Consider the following 14,805-nt stretch of genomic DNA (forward strand, 5'->3'; position numbering starts at 1 on the left):
TCTGACCACAAGCATTGTGGTTAATGCAGACATGATTCCTTGTAAAAGGTTTCAGTTTGGTGTTTTAACATCTTAACACCTGTTTTGTTGCCAGAAAAAAGGGGAAAACCTATTCTCAGCTAGAGGCTCATCAAGACAATTCTCTCCCCGTGTCTACACAAACCAAAGGTCCACACCAGCTGTCACATTCTTATAATCTCATCCAGGTCTGGGGCACAAAAACCGCTGGTGAACACAGTGGAACAACGCGCATGTGCAGAATAAACACCTCATTCGAGGCCCGAACATCGCGGTGGCGAGATGTTAACTACCTCGAATGGTATACAAGAGGTTGTGGGTTTCATGCCGACCCTGACGCCTGTATATTTGGAGTTTGCGTGTTCTCCCCATGGTCCCATGGATTTTTCTCCGGGTCCTCCGGTTTTCCCCTCTACAAATAGAAACGTGCGTTTAAAATATTTGGCTGCTATACATTTCCACATGATAAGTCACTTCGTTGAGCTATCGCTTGTGGTCAGGTCGCTTCTCAAAAATAGCGATATAGCTCAGTGGTCCCTACCTGGTAAAATAAAAATAGTTCATAGTTCATACCGCACCTCCCGGCTTTGACATTCCTCGAAGACACTGGGGGAACCATCAACCGCATCAGATCATCGACAGGCCGATGGGCACATCTCCTTTGTTCATGGTAAGTTCAAGATACACAAGCCACAGCAGTGCAACTCTGGCCTTGCAAACCAAACTGTGGACGGACCATATCGCGAACCACTGTAGTCAGCGCTCCATCGACAGAGGAGTAACAAGAACTCCCTCTAGAAGCCCTCATGACTAACGGACATCAACATTTGCATTGCCATTGCATAGCTCAAGACCGAGGCAATTTCACAAGGCTCCGTTGTAAATCGGAGGCGAGAAGGGATGTATCATCACCATGGCAGTGGCTTGGAAATTGCACCTCGCACAAGTGTAATGCCAGTAGAGTCAGCCTGCAGTGCCAATGGACTGGCGGCTACGGGAATGATCGAGAATAGGATCGTGGCCAGGTGACAGCTGGTAGAGCGAGCAGTCTAGAACCAGCGAGAAGGTTCGGGAATGGGGGCGTGGCCTCGGATTGTATATAAAAGGGAGATGCGTGGGAGACTCGGGGCTGTTGCGGTGGGGGTCTCCGCCCGTCCGAGTGTGAGCACGTGGCTCCTTAATAAAGAAAACCTTCCCAGGACAAGTGCGTCGAAGTCGTCTTTACGCAGGTGTAAAATAGGCCATGATGCACTCATGGAATTTAGAAGCAGAACTGGACCGGGCACTGCACATTGGTAGCAGCAGCGAACATGAATGATTGGTTTTTTACCCTTTTATCTGGCAACAAAACTGACACCTTTTTTACAACTCTATCAGAGTTATGTTTTTGTTTGCATTATGACTGCAGGTATTGTGGTCTATGCAAACATGACTCCTTGTAAAAAAGGTGTCAGTTTTGTTGCCAGATAAAAGGGTAAAAAAAACTATTTTCATATTTTTTACTGGCAAATGAGGTTCCAATGGAGCGAACATGAACTTTAAATATCTCGATACATCGATTACAATCGATTCTCAGGATACATGCATCAAATTGTGTGGATAAAAATTCATCTGTTTCAAAACATTTGCATGTAGCGTTTCCGAACTGTACAGCTTATGTCCACTTATGTGGCTGCACATTAATTTGTTTAAAGATAGTTGTTTGAGAATGAACCCGGGTGTAGGTATGCACTAGGGCTGAACGATTTGGGGAATATCTAATTGCGATTTTTCTGACAGATAATGCGATTTGCGATTACAATTTTTAAAGTCAAGCTTCAGTTCAAAATTGACTGTGTAATAGATTTAAAACATGTGATGGAGCATTACCACATGATCCCATCAAAATATGAACTGCTCTATATATTCTAATGCAAGAATGAGAACTTAAAAGTTATGAATTGCTTCCAACATGTATTTACTAAAATGTTTAATTGACATAGAACAATCAAACATAGAACAATTGTTAAGTTAAATAAATAAAGTTATAATACTAAAAAATAAAAATTCCAATAAGAAAGTAACAGGACTTCTCAAATCGCAAAGAATCGCAGCCTTTGCGATTTGCTAAACGCATTGTTTCAAATTGCGATTTCGATTTGAAATCGATTAATCGATTTCGATTTGAAATCGATTAATCGTTCAGCCCAAGCATGCACACAACGATGGACGTGGGAGTCGTATCCCGTTATACTCTTGAACTCCAACTCGAAACCTGTGGGCAAGAAGCGTGGTGCTTATGTAATATGAAGATACAACATTTCTCTTAATAACATTGAACAGCATTATGAACGCCTTTTGCATATGAACTCTTCAAAAATATAACCCACATCATGACCATTCTCGCGAATTAGATACACTCTTTAACATTAAGTATTCGTGTATCCATCAGCTAACAATTTGAATCAGATACAGTACTGTATAGAAGCACTAGCTGTACTACCCGGCTTCGCCCGGGACTTGTATCCACCACGGCCGGCAGCCTTTGTCTCCCCAGTGGCGATGTTAATACGCCACACCAGTTACTCGTTTTGCGGCTGAGTCCCTCCCTCACCACTCTCCCTCCCTCACCACTCACGCACGGCCGCCTTTGTCTCCCCAGTGGCGATGTTAATACGCCACACCAGTTACTCGTTTTGCGGCTGAGTCCCTCCCTCACCACTCTCCCTCCCTCACCACTGTCCCTCCCTCACCACTCTCCCTCCCTCACCACTCTCCCTCCCTCACCACTCACGCACGGCCGCCTTTGTCTCCCCAGTGGCGATGTTAATACGCCACACCAGTTACTCGTTTGAGGCTGAGTCGACCTAGGGGAGGTTCAAATAATCGTCACCGGTGGTGGCCGTGAGCGGGAATGGAACTCGGTTCGCCGGGTTTGTAGCGCAGCGTAGCGTTAACCACTACACCCACCGCTCCTCACACACCACACACGCACAGACACACACACAGACACACACACAGACACACGCAGACACACACAGACAGACACACACACACAGACACACAGACAGCACGCTAACCACTACACTACCGCTCCCCACACACCACACACGCACACACACAGACACACACACACAGACACACACACACAGACACAGACAGCACGCTAAGCACTACACTACCGTTCCCCCTACACAACACACGCGCGCGCGTCCATAGGTACACATACACGCGCTTGCTGCAGACACACACGACTGTCAGGGTGCGTACGGCAGTAAACGACTGAAAAAAGAAAGCGGCAATGCTGCGCGAGGAACGCCTTAGACCTGCAACACATTTGTGTAATGCGAGCGTAAACACACAAACACATACAAACACATACACACACATACATACACACACATACACACAAACACATACACACACATACATACACACATACATACACAGAGACAAACACATACACACAAACACACACATACATACATACACACAAACACATACACAATACACACACACATACATGCAGACACACAGACACACACATAACACACATACGTACACACGCATACATACACAGAAACACATACACACATACATACACACACATACATGCACACAAACACATGCACACACGTACATACACACATACATACAGACACGCAGACATACACATAAAGACATACAAAAAAACCGACATACATACACACACACATACACACAAACACATACACACACATACATACACACATACATAGAGACACACAGACATACACATAAACACATACACACATACACATGACCCGGCTTCGCCCGGGACTTGGATCCACGATGGCCGGCCGCCTTTGTCTCCCCAGTGACGATGTTCACACACGACAGCAGTTACGCGTTTGAGGCTGAGTCGACCTAGGGGAGGCCCAGGTCCGTTTCAAATAATCGTCAGCGGTGGTGGGCGTGAGTTGGAATGGAACTGGGGTCGCTCAACCAGCTTAATGACTATTTGTACAAAGAACATATAAAGAATCGATTATAATAACCAGGCTACAGTCCACATTATAGACTGGCAGTACACGCACTCAGCTTCATAAGCAGGCTAGAGTGTACATGATAGAGTGGCAGTACGCTCACCGAGTTTAATAAGCAGGCTACAGTCTACATGATAGACTGGCAGTACGCTGACCCAGCTTAATGACTATTTGTACAGTGAACATTTAAGTAATCGATTGTTGGCGCGTTGGGTTTAAAAGTAATATACATTGCACACATTGTGGTGGGGGTGGAGTGAAGAGTAGGAAAAACTTTGATGAATTTACCTCAGAGTGGCGTGGTGGGTGTCGAGGCCTAGTAGCGTGCAGAGCCTGCGGCCTCGCCAAAATTGTCCAGCCGGCAAAGGCAGGGTACGGGTGGCGTGCCTTCCCCCCCCCCTCAGCGCTCCAACAATACTGTGTAATGGCTATTATTTAATTATTTACGGAGCCTATGAAAGTGGCGAAGGCGTGGCTAGCCGTTAGCAGGGGCAACCGCCGTCCAATGAAACTGCAGCCCTTGGCGAAGGCGTCGCTAGCCGTTGCCAGGTCCAATGAAAGCGGCGAAGGCGTCGCTAGCCGTTGCCAGGGGCAACCGCCGTCCAATGAAAGTGCGTATGGTCCGAAATCCACACACAGACAGACAGACATGCACGATTTTATATATATAGATGCATCATACAGCAAACATTCTAAAGGCAGCAGACATCGTGCTGCCCGCAGCAGACATCACCGCTGTCGCGATATTCACCTGAAGACGGGCGCTTGTGTTGCGTTCGAAACGTCGTGATTTATTGTATGTTATTTCTACCTACGTGACTTTACCGAAAGAACCAAAGAGTTTGCTAAAGTAGCATGTGCTATGCCTGTATTGTTATTGACCCATTAATAATTATTCAAGTTAAAACAAGTCACTTTTAACACAATGAACATTTCCTACATACAGCACTGTCATATATCTGGTGTAAGTTCTTAATATTTGTACTTTATACTGTCACTGTATATTTATTAAACCATTATAATGCTTAATAATAGTTCCCAGTCTTAACGGAGCATTATTATCGCATAGGCAACCACGTACACTATGACATAAGTAACATATGCAACAATTAAAAATTTCAAAACTAGTTCGCGGGTATGGGCTTATCTCTTCACAATAACAGTATTCCACACTCTGTAACTGTGAAACCACTGTAAGCCACTTGAACAATTTACAGAAATAACGGCGCATTATTTATTTAACACACATTAACGATGATTTTACAGCATTTTTAACTTTCATGTGTTTTGATCATAACGTGCCTTATGAATAATCCAAGCTCCCTATCTATGTTACTCTGATTACTGAACTATACACATTCATCTTCTTGGTTCTTTCGGTAAAGTCACGTAGAAGGGAAGTAATAAAATAATACAAAATAAAACATAATAAAATACAATTGTATGTTACTTAAATACAATTGTATTTTATTATGTTTTATTTTAGTATGTTACTTAAATAAAATTTATTTTATTTACAGAAAGAACCAAGAAGATGAATCCCTGCAGTCACGAAAGCTTTAAATCGAAATATACACATTAAATAAAGCCATAATGCGATGAACAAATGTATTACATCACAGCCATGAAATTGGGCTCGTGGCCTTCTCAGACATACGATACATTCTTAACCACCTAACCAACCCCGTAACAGACTACACTATACAGTCAAACCTTGGATTGCGAGCATAATTCGTTCCGGAAACGTGCTTGTAATCCAAAACACTCGTATATCAAAGCACTCGTATATCAGTTGTGATCACGTGACGCTCGGCAGACAAAGCGTATACACGTACTACTCGTATTGCAAGATCTCTCTCGTTTATCAAATGAATATTTATTTTAAAATTTTTGCTCGTCTTGCAAAACACTCGCAGACCAAGTTACTCGCAATCCAAGGTTTTACTGTAACCTCATCCCACTGCACCATTGGAACCTCATTTGCCAGTAAAAAATATGATAATTGGTTATTTACCCTTCTATGTGGCAACAAAAACTGACACCTTTTTTACAAGGAGTCATGTTTGCATAGACCACAATACCTGCAGTCATAATGCAAACAAAAAACATAACTCTGACAGTGCATACATTAACAGAGTTATGTTTTTTGTTTGCATTATGACTGCAGGTATTGTGGTCTATGCAAACATGACTCCTTGTAAAAAAAGGTGTCAGTTTGGTTGCCAGATAGAAGGGTAAAACCCCAATTATCTCATCCCACTGATTTCTACAATCGTAGCTGTAGCTAACGCACACTGCCAGTGGCTTAATTTGCCAATTAAACATTTGGCGCTCCATCAACCGCTTTAGAACAACAACTTGTCGCTGCGCACACCTCCCTCCACACGTCGAGAGTTGAAGACAACCCACGGTATACTCTTTGGTTCTTTCGGTAAAGTCACGTAGGTAGAAAAAATAAAACAAAATATAAATAAAATATCACGACGTTTCGATCGCAACACAAGCGGTCGTCCTCGGGCGGAAAAAAAATAATCCAGCAGTGGGATGCAATCTAATTTCCCCTCTCCAGAAATATAGAGCACTCGGCTGACGTTTCGGTTAATGACCCTGCTGGATGATTGTTTTCCGCCCGATGACGACCGCTTGTGTTGCGATCGAAACGTCGTGATATACTGTATTATTTTGTTTTATTTTTTCTACCTACGTGACTTTACCGAAAGAACCAAAGGGTATGGATTCCCGCAGTCACGAAAGCTTCAAATCAAGATACAACCCACAGTGTGACTGCGCCCACGCGGACCGGACGATTGAACCCGTATCGCGAACGACGGCACCCTCCGCCCTCTCTGGCGAAGTGAGCAGCATTAGTCGCGGATACTCCCGAAGCTATCGGCATGGCTCACGGACGCCAACTCGGACGTGTGATTTGCACAGACTTGCCATGATTTTGACGGCTCGCAATCATTACGGGTTCAAGTGAGATCAGAGGGGAAGATTGTCGGACACTCGTGAGTCCTGACCAACAATTTTGGCGAGAGATACAATTACCGTAATTACACCCTAATCCCAATTTATCATTGAGGTCGGGGGAGGATTTTATCAGACCCCTACTTGACACTCTGCGCCACAAATTAACCTCATGGCGGTACCCCGGGGTTCCATAGTACCCCGGCTCTCGCATGATGTCCGTGATGCAGTCATTTTTAGTCTGTTGGTGGTCGGCGATGCGGCCATCGACTCATCTCGACGAGCTGTACACGATGCACTACTACGGTGCGTACCGCGAGCGTTCAGGGTTTCAGCGCAATCGTCCTCGCTGAGTTTTGACATCGCGGAGTGTGGCACTGATGTCGGATTGATTGGTACCCCAGTCGCGGAGTTAAGTACACCCCTGGAAAAAATAGTGTCCCAGAAATAAAATATTTAATTGCCTCGGCTCATTTTGTATTATTTGGTACCCCAGGGTACCGCCATAAGCATCAAATGTCCTGTCATTTGTTTATGTCAACGTCGCAGGCCACAAGTGTCTCTCCTACGTTCACCACCGAATAGTCATAGAGCGACCTTGACAAACGGTGACGAACGATTGCATCGCAAAAGGGGGAAAAATGATTCCACGACTACAAATGACGTTTGACGATCCATGGAGGAAAAATCGATCCGAAATCACCCGTCGCTCGGCGCAGCTGAGTGAAATTGTGGTCGGCAAGAGCCGCCACTTTGTATGGCGCAGTTTTATTCCTGATGCAGCTGCCTGGCCACTTGACGTCGGAAGTGTTGAACAAATGCCATTATCTGAGCTGCGTTAAGGCACCACTGAGAACCTGGGTCTGAATCCGAGTTTAAGCCGACCAAGATGTAGTGATTTGATGTTCTCCACCTGGTTTCAAATTATTTAACATTCAGGAATACTTCTAGATTTGAAGCTTTCGTGACTGCAAGGATTCATACTCTTAGGTTTTTTGGTAAAGTCACGTAGGTAAAAAATAAAAAATAATATAAATAATAATATAAATAAAATAATAAATCACGACGTTTCGGAGGCAACACAAGTCTCCGTCATCAGGTGGGACCGTCACAGCTAGATTTACTATCTCTTATTTTATTTCTATTATTATTTTTTATTTTTTACCTACGTGACTTTACCGAAAAACCTAAGAGTATTCAGGAATACCTTGCACTGTCTTCTGGTTATCGGCCATCCATTTAGTCCGTACGCATGGAGGGAGGTGGGGGGTAACCCAAATGCGTACGCTTGCGTACGGGAGAGTCTACTGACAATGTGCGTACACATAGGAAACGGGGGGGGGGGGCAGTGGTGAAGCCTCGATAATAATTTGTCTACGTTGGCCTTCAAATGAGCCACAGTTCAGTTTCTTCAGCTGTCAAACAACAAATACTACCGGGAGAAGTGGGACTGTGGGAGAGGTGTCACTTGTGTGCCACCGTGCCCCCCTGACTGCGAGCTAGCACGCAGCTCAGCAACATAAGTGGCCAAGGTAAGCGACTGGATTCTTTAACGCAGTCTGTCTGCTGAAACACGTGAATAGTATTAATCCTTGATCGTTTCTTGCGTGGATTAAATATCGGCCGTTCTATAGGAATTCGGGGGGGGGGGGGGTGGTGTAAAAAGTCTGCGTGCGTACAGAGAGGGGGGGAGGGGTCAAGTTACGACAGATTTTTGCGTACCTACTCAATGGATGGCCCCTTAGGGAGCAGAGCGTGGAAGAATGTAAAAAATGGACGAATGTCAAAGCAGAGCCTTTAATTAGCTTGCAAATTTATTTTGGCCGGCGAAAAACGTGCATGCAAATAACTACAGTGAATATAAAAACGTACATGCAATTAACTACAGTAACTATAAAACACATGCGTGCGAAACCTAAATAAATAGAAATAAAAGAAAAATAAACATGATAATCATTAAACAAAACTAAATAAATAAGCAAAACTAAATTAACAAAATTATACCTTTAAATATTTTTATTCTTGCGTAAGTAAACACTGTAGTATTATACTACTATCACAAAAATAACCATGAACTGTTTACTGTATAATCACAGAAATAGGTACAGTATTAATCATACATGAATAAACACCAATATAAGAGATGCTCACTGAACGACTTCCATTCAAAGACTGAACGAAAAAGACGGCGCGTGGCGCGAACGTCGTGGAAGGTTTGGGGATGAAATCGGACGAAAGAGGAAAGCCACGTGGACGACATTTGAAATGTGGTTATAGTTGAAAACAGCCGAAAGAGCGAAGCGTCGAAAGTTAAGTGGACGAAATTCAAGGTATCGCTGTAAGTATTTAGTAAACCCATCGCATTAAAACAGAGTTTTCACTTCATCTGATCCTGACGCTAAAATATCTGTATCGGTTTGACTGCAGCATGACAAAAAATGTCTCTATTGGGAAAGGCAGCTTTACCCTTCTGCGTGGATAAAAGAGGGCACTTGAAGGATGTCTCGGACGTAGTTGAAAGCTGCTTCTGTGGGCCAATCTCTCACGCCCGGGTGATGACCCACGGTCATTTCTTCGTTTCATGGCTTTGACTGTACCGCACTGCAGGGGGCAGCACTTTGCCCACCCATTCGGCTACGGAGAGCAATGTCCGTGGCATGCCAGTCAAAGTAATATTTGCAATCATCAGGGTGCGAATTGAGCAAAATTACGCGCGGAAATAATGTGGATGGGATGGGCATTTGTGTGTGTGTTTGTGCAGTAATTGGCTCCTGGGACAAGACCATTAACTCTCTACACTTGAGAGGCCAGGATTTGAAGCTGTGGATCTCAGCAGTCTCAGATGAGTGCTCCGACCTCTGCACAATTCGGCTACCTCACAAGTTGGGTATTAAGAGTGAGATGCAACCGAAACCACAAAAAGCAATCTTTTTTTTAAACACGCCTTGCCCGTTCAGCGGTGATGTCAGACGAAAGTTGAAAGCTTGAAGCTGCTCCACTTATAGGCAATGATGTCACTATGAATGTCACTGCCGTATATCACAGGACGGTGCATTAATGTTGAGACGTCACGAGAGTCCTATTCTTCAGCGCCTGATGGCAGTGTTTGATTGCAATTTCATTGCAAAGCGTGCCCCTGCTTGTTGTCGTGTTCGTGTTGCGGTATTCTCTTCGTAGAGTTAACATTCCACCTGCAGTCAGTCACGTGTCCGTGCGAGTGTTATTTTGGAGCGATGATGAAGTCAGCTCGTGGGCAGGTGGCTGGTTGGATTGTCGCATCGCAGGAACAGCGATAGGGTGGCGGTGATAGATTGGTTGAGGGTGGGATCAGCTGCTCATTCATACAGCAGTAGATTGACCATGGCTGATGATGACAACGACGACGACCAATCAACGGCAATTGCAGGGAAACCAAAAAAAGGACAATCGCAGCAATTTGACAATTCCCCGCGAGCATTCGACGAAGCACGGTTGAAATGTTTTGAAAAAGTTTGCGAGCTGAGCAGCTTTTTTTCTTCTTTTGTAAGTGCTGCCTTGCAGTGTTTAATCGAACTGCCTCTGACTGCAGATTTGTCATTTGATTGCAGTTGCGGCACCGGGCCCTTCAACGCGCCGGCCCTGAGCGCGGCCCGAGCCACCAAACAACACTCCACGTGGCGGCCAGGGCTACCGACACCGTCAACAAGATGACGATCAAGATGAATGAGTCGCACTCGGCCGGGTAGCCGCCTGATGGCAGTGTTTAATGGGCCTTATTAATGGTTCCCTAATCAGGACAAACAACACTGTCGGCTTCACTTTACCTCCCTACGGGTATGTAACCTACTCCTGGTGCACTGCCTACTTAAGGTAACCTACCCTGGTGGCCTTTGTTTAAAGGGCTGTAATGCATCTGCGCGTCGGTTTCGGCGTTTAAGGTGGGTTTTGCGGCCGGAGTCAGATTAGTTTGATGGACTACCTTTGTCCGAATTGAATACGGTTCTATCACCGTGGCAAAAGGTCGTCAAGTACATTTATAGATAAGTGCGATGTCTAAATAAAAGTCTGTTTGCCCGTTCTCATTTACACACCCGTTCTCTGAAAATGTACTGTTGGTAGAGGACTGATAAGGAAAACAATTTAAACGTCTTGAGTGAAAAAAACAACGAAATCACATGTTGCATTGTTGTGTTGTACCCCTGTTTAATGGAAAGTGTCTCTTTCCCACGGCGCTTTGAAGGAGCACAGACACGAGACAACTTCAGTTTAACACGCGGTCGGCTTACCATTAATAGAGGGTTTTTTGGGTTAGATCGCGTAACTTTAAATGTGTCGTTAAACTCGCCATCATCCAAATCTGGCTGTCGCCTGATGATGCTAGTTGTAATCACTGTCGAAACGTCGTACTCGAATTGTAAATGTTGTCGGTTTACTCTCCAACACACCGTTGTGTTGAACGAGTAACGAATTGGCACGTCTTGTTTCCGTGACAAAACTTACTAATTGGCTGTGTCGGATAGGTGGCGGGTTTAACGACACATTTATATTTACGCAATCTAACCCCAAAAAACCTCTATTGTGGATGAGCCAACTTCAATTACATCTAAAACATTGTGTCAAGATAGTCATCCCTTGAGAGGTTTTGTCTTGACCCCCCTCCCACTCTATGAAAACAAGTGGCTGCATTGTTTGTAACACTTTCTAAGGATTAAAAGCATTCATGCATCAGCTCTGTCCATCTATCTGTCCGTAGAGGAGAATCATGATACATTCGTGGAGATTATCTCAAATAAAATTACATTTTAGTACGGGTGTAATGTTGTGTTGCTATTAAGGACTTAACCGATGTAACAGCGTGCCAATCGCTCAAAGAGCCATTACTGTGGATAATTAAATACATTCCGAGGACAAGGGGAATACGTGCATATGCATGCCTTTCTTCCTCGTTTTTGGTTACATATCGGACCTGTCTTCCCGCACAATCGAGTAGACCGTGGCATAATTTATTCCACCGCCGACTGTTTCAGTTCAGGGATGCAATTACGGTGCCCCTAATTCCTTTTTACCATTTCGCAGGAATATCTGCGAGCGCAGACACATTTGTGGAGAGTGCTGGCCCACGTTAGGAGGAGGCTTGGAGGGCGGCCGCTCGGTTCGCCAAGGTTAAGGGGACAAGGAAAATCAATGCCCCGCCACAAAGCAGACGAACGCCAACTCACGCCACAATTTGCGGGGAAGCCACTCGCGCACACTGCATGCCATTACAACCAACCAGGACCACCAAGGGCACACCAGTGCTAACCCCCCCCCCCCCCCGCTCAAAGTCTCCCCGCGGCTGAAACGCTTCTCCCCGTAAGTCTGTTTTAAAACAACGTGTAAGCTTTTCCTGACTAAAGAACCTGACCGAGACGGAGAATCACTGGGTTGGTGATGTGTTCTCAGTTTGTTATTAGCTTTTTTTCCCAGTATCGGTTAGGTTTAGTGTGATATGCACGATCTCTTTCGATCTTCAGATGGATGTTATGTAAGTACTGTTAGCCACTATTTTATGTGTTGTTTCATACCTTTAATTCGTGCTGAATTCGTGCTGATTATTTTGCCAGAATATACATGCAGCCGTAATGTAGGACGGCGATCCATTGTTAAAAGTAACAATCTATATCATGTATTACGTTTTCCAGTAGGTGGCAGCAATTTTGTGTGAATCTGGCAAATGTTACCAATATTTTCTGGAGTTTTTTAGCATTCACGGCATGTGCAACCAGCCTTGGGCAAATTCACGTGGAGCTAAGAAATAAAACATTTATACCATGATGTTTAACCGTACAGTAGTAACTATGTTGAATAATGCGCATGAATAGCACGCATAATGAATACATCTCAAAGGTTTACACCAGGGCTTCATTTCAGATGGAGCTGTCCAGGGCTGACCTGCAGAAAATATTCCCGTATCCCCTTCCCCCCGAGGGTTCGGTGTTTGGGGTAGGCCATGAGAAATTAAGCCTTGGATTAAACTTTTATATTTGAATTTTACGACGCTTTCAACTGATTTTTATATTTGATGTGACTTAGCTGAAAATATTTAAACATTTAGTCGGACCTTTATAAAAACAATTTCTTTTTTTTTAAGTAACAACTTTCTTTCTGCGTGTGCAGATTGAATAGACGGAAGCATGGAACTCATACAGATGGGGAAAAACACAGGAAGCCAGAAGCGTCAGCAGCTGATCTACCTTTGAGAAGCATGGATCTTGTGAAGAGGACAACGTGGTGTAAACAGTCCGATCCCATTCCCTTTTAGAGATATCTTTGTATAGGAAATCTTCGCTTTAGAGCATACACCACCATCCTTCTTGAGCATTCTGTAAAAATCAATTGCCTCTATTATCCATCCCTAGCTCCTGGTGACATTCCCACATTCGCATCGAGAATGTTTGCGTGGTAATTCAATTATGTAGTGCGATCATTATAATGCCGATGGTGATAATAAAGTATGTTTCATGAAGTTTCGTGTACCCGTGTGAAAAAGTATAAAACATGTTTTACAGATGCTCTATCTTTTGACAACAGTTCAAATAGAAATCACTTCATGAGGGCCTGACCTGTCGTGTAAATTGTACGTTATATATTTCATCAGCTGTTGCTGAGCAGAGGCCCAAAGACCCAACATGCCAAGCGACCAGTAACAAACGGCACAGTCGAATGCGTTTATAGAAAAGAGTTCACACATTTTTCTTGAATTGTATAAGGTTATTAAGAACTTCGGAGAAAGAGATGGTAGGGATGGAATTCCAACGTTTTTGCAGTAATACTGGTAAATACACAGCAATACAAGTAAATGTAATCACGCTTTAGACACTATACTTTTTTTAGGAGGGATTGTAGTTGGTAAAGTCAACTTAAAACTGTTTACAAGTTTTCGCCGCATACCTCATATACTATATATTTTAAAACCGTTGTGTTTACTCAAGCTGCTGATTTTTTCCATCAACACAAAAATACTTGCATACGGAAGCGCGCTCTGTCAGGTCACGTGCTTCATTTGTAGCCGTCTCTGCTACGCAGCCTCATCACACCAGAGGTCGCAACCGGGTACCCGATACCCGTACCCTACCCGATACCCGGCTACCCGTACCCGACCGGGTACGGGTACCCGTTTGCGACCCTAGTGTGGCCGGGTACGGGTAGGCCGTGAGTCACTGGTGAGTAACTGTTTGTCACTCATTTCCCAACGTCTTGTCTCTTCTCACAATTCAAGTTCCTAGAATGAACCCACCCGCGCCTGCAACACTGGCTTCATCCCAGAGGTCGCAATCAGGTACCCGTTTGCGATCCCTGGTGCGGCCGAGTACGGGTAAGGAATCAAAACCCGTTTGCGACCTCTGCATCACACACACTCACTGCTGCCAGCACCACAATCTACCGAGCTGCATCGCAAGTTTAGCTGCGCGTGTGTGCGTGTACAGACCCTTTTTGGCAATCCGCTGCTGGATGTGGGCCTCCCCATCAGGTTCTGTTCCAGTTTCTCCTGGATGATGGTGGGGCCAGTTAGAGCTCTCGCGTGGGTGACCATAACAGTGCTGTAATGTAAAGGAGAGTGAACTTTGGTGGACATTTGGGTTGACAAAGTGGTGGTGCAGGGCCCATGCTAGCAGCCTACCTCCTAAGGTCAACGCTACTTCTCACACTGAGGGTCGTGGGGGGTTATTTGACCATATTTCACCACCTAGGGTCAGTGCTGGTGGGTGAAGGTGAGCAGTAGAGGCTTGGGAGCATAGTCCAATACAACAATGGATTTTAATGATAATAGGGTTTTCCCCATTTTTCTGGCAACAAT

The 14,805-nt window shown here is 44.6% G+C and overlaps 1 long non-coding RNA gene across 1 annotated transcript; it reads left to right on the forward strand.

The window, feature by feature from the left end:
* The first annotated feature begins 1,158 nt into the window (after positions 1-1,158).
* On the forward strand, positions 1,159-13,439 carry LOC133343587 (uncharacterized). Its single transcript, XR_009755264.1, has 4 exons — positions 1,159-1,247; positions 10,577-10,802; positions 12,045-12,320; positions 13,125-13,439. It is a non-coding gene; the product is annotated as an uncharacterized LOC133343587 (long non-coding RNA).
* Positions 13,440-14,805: the final 1,366 nt, after the last annotated feature.

The sequence above is a fragment of the Lethenteron reissneri genome, chromosome 18 (genome assembly GCF_015708825.2).
Source record: "Lethenteron reissneri isolate LAM-NWPU_2019-01 chromosome 18, ASM1570882v1, whole genome shotgun sequence".
In the NCBI taxonomy this organism is placed as follows: Eukaryota; Metazoa; Chordata; class Hyperoartia; order Petromyzontiformes; family Petromyzontidae; genus Lethenteron; species Lethenteron reissneri.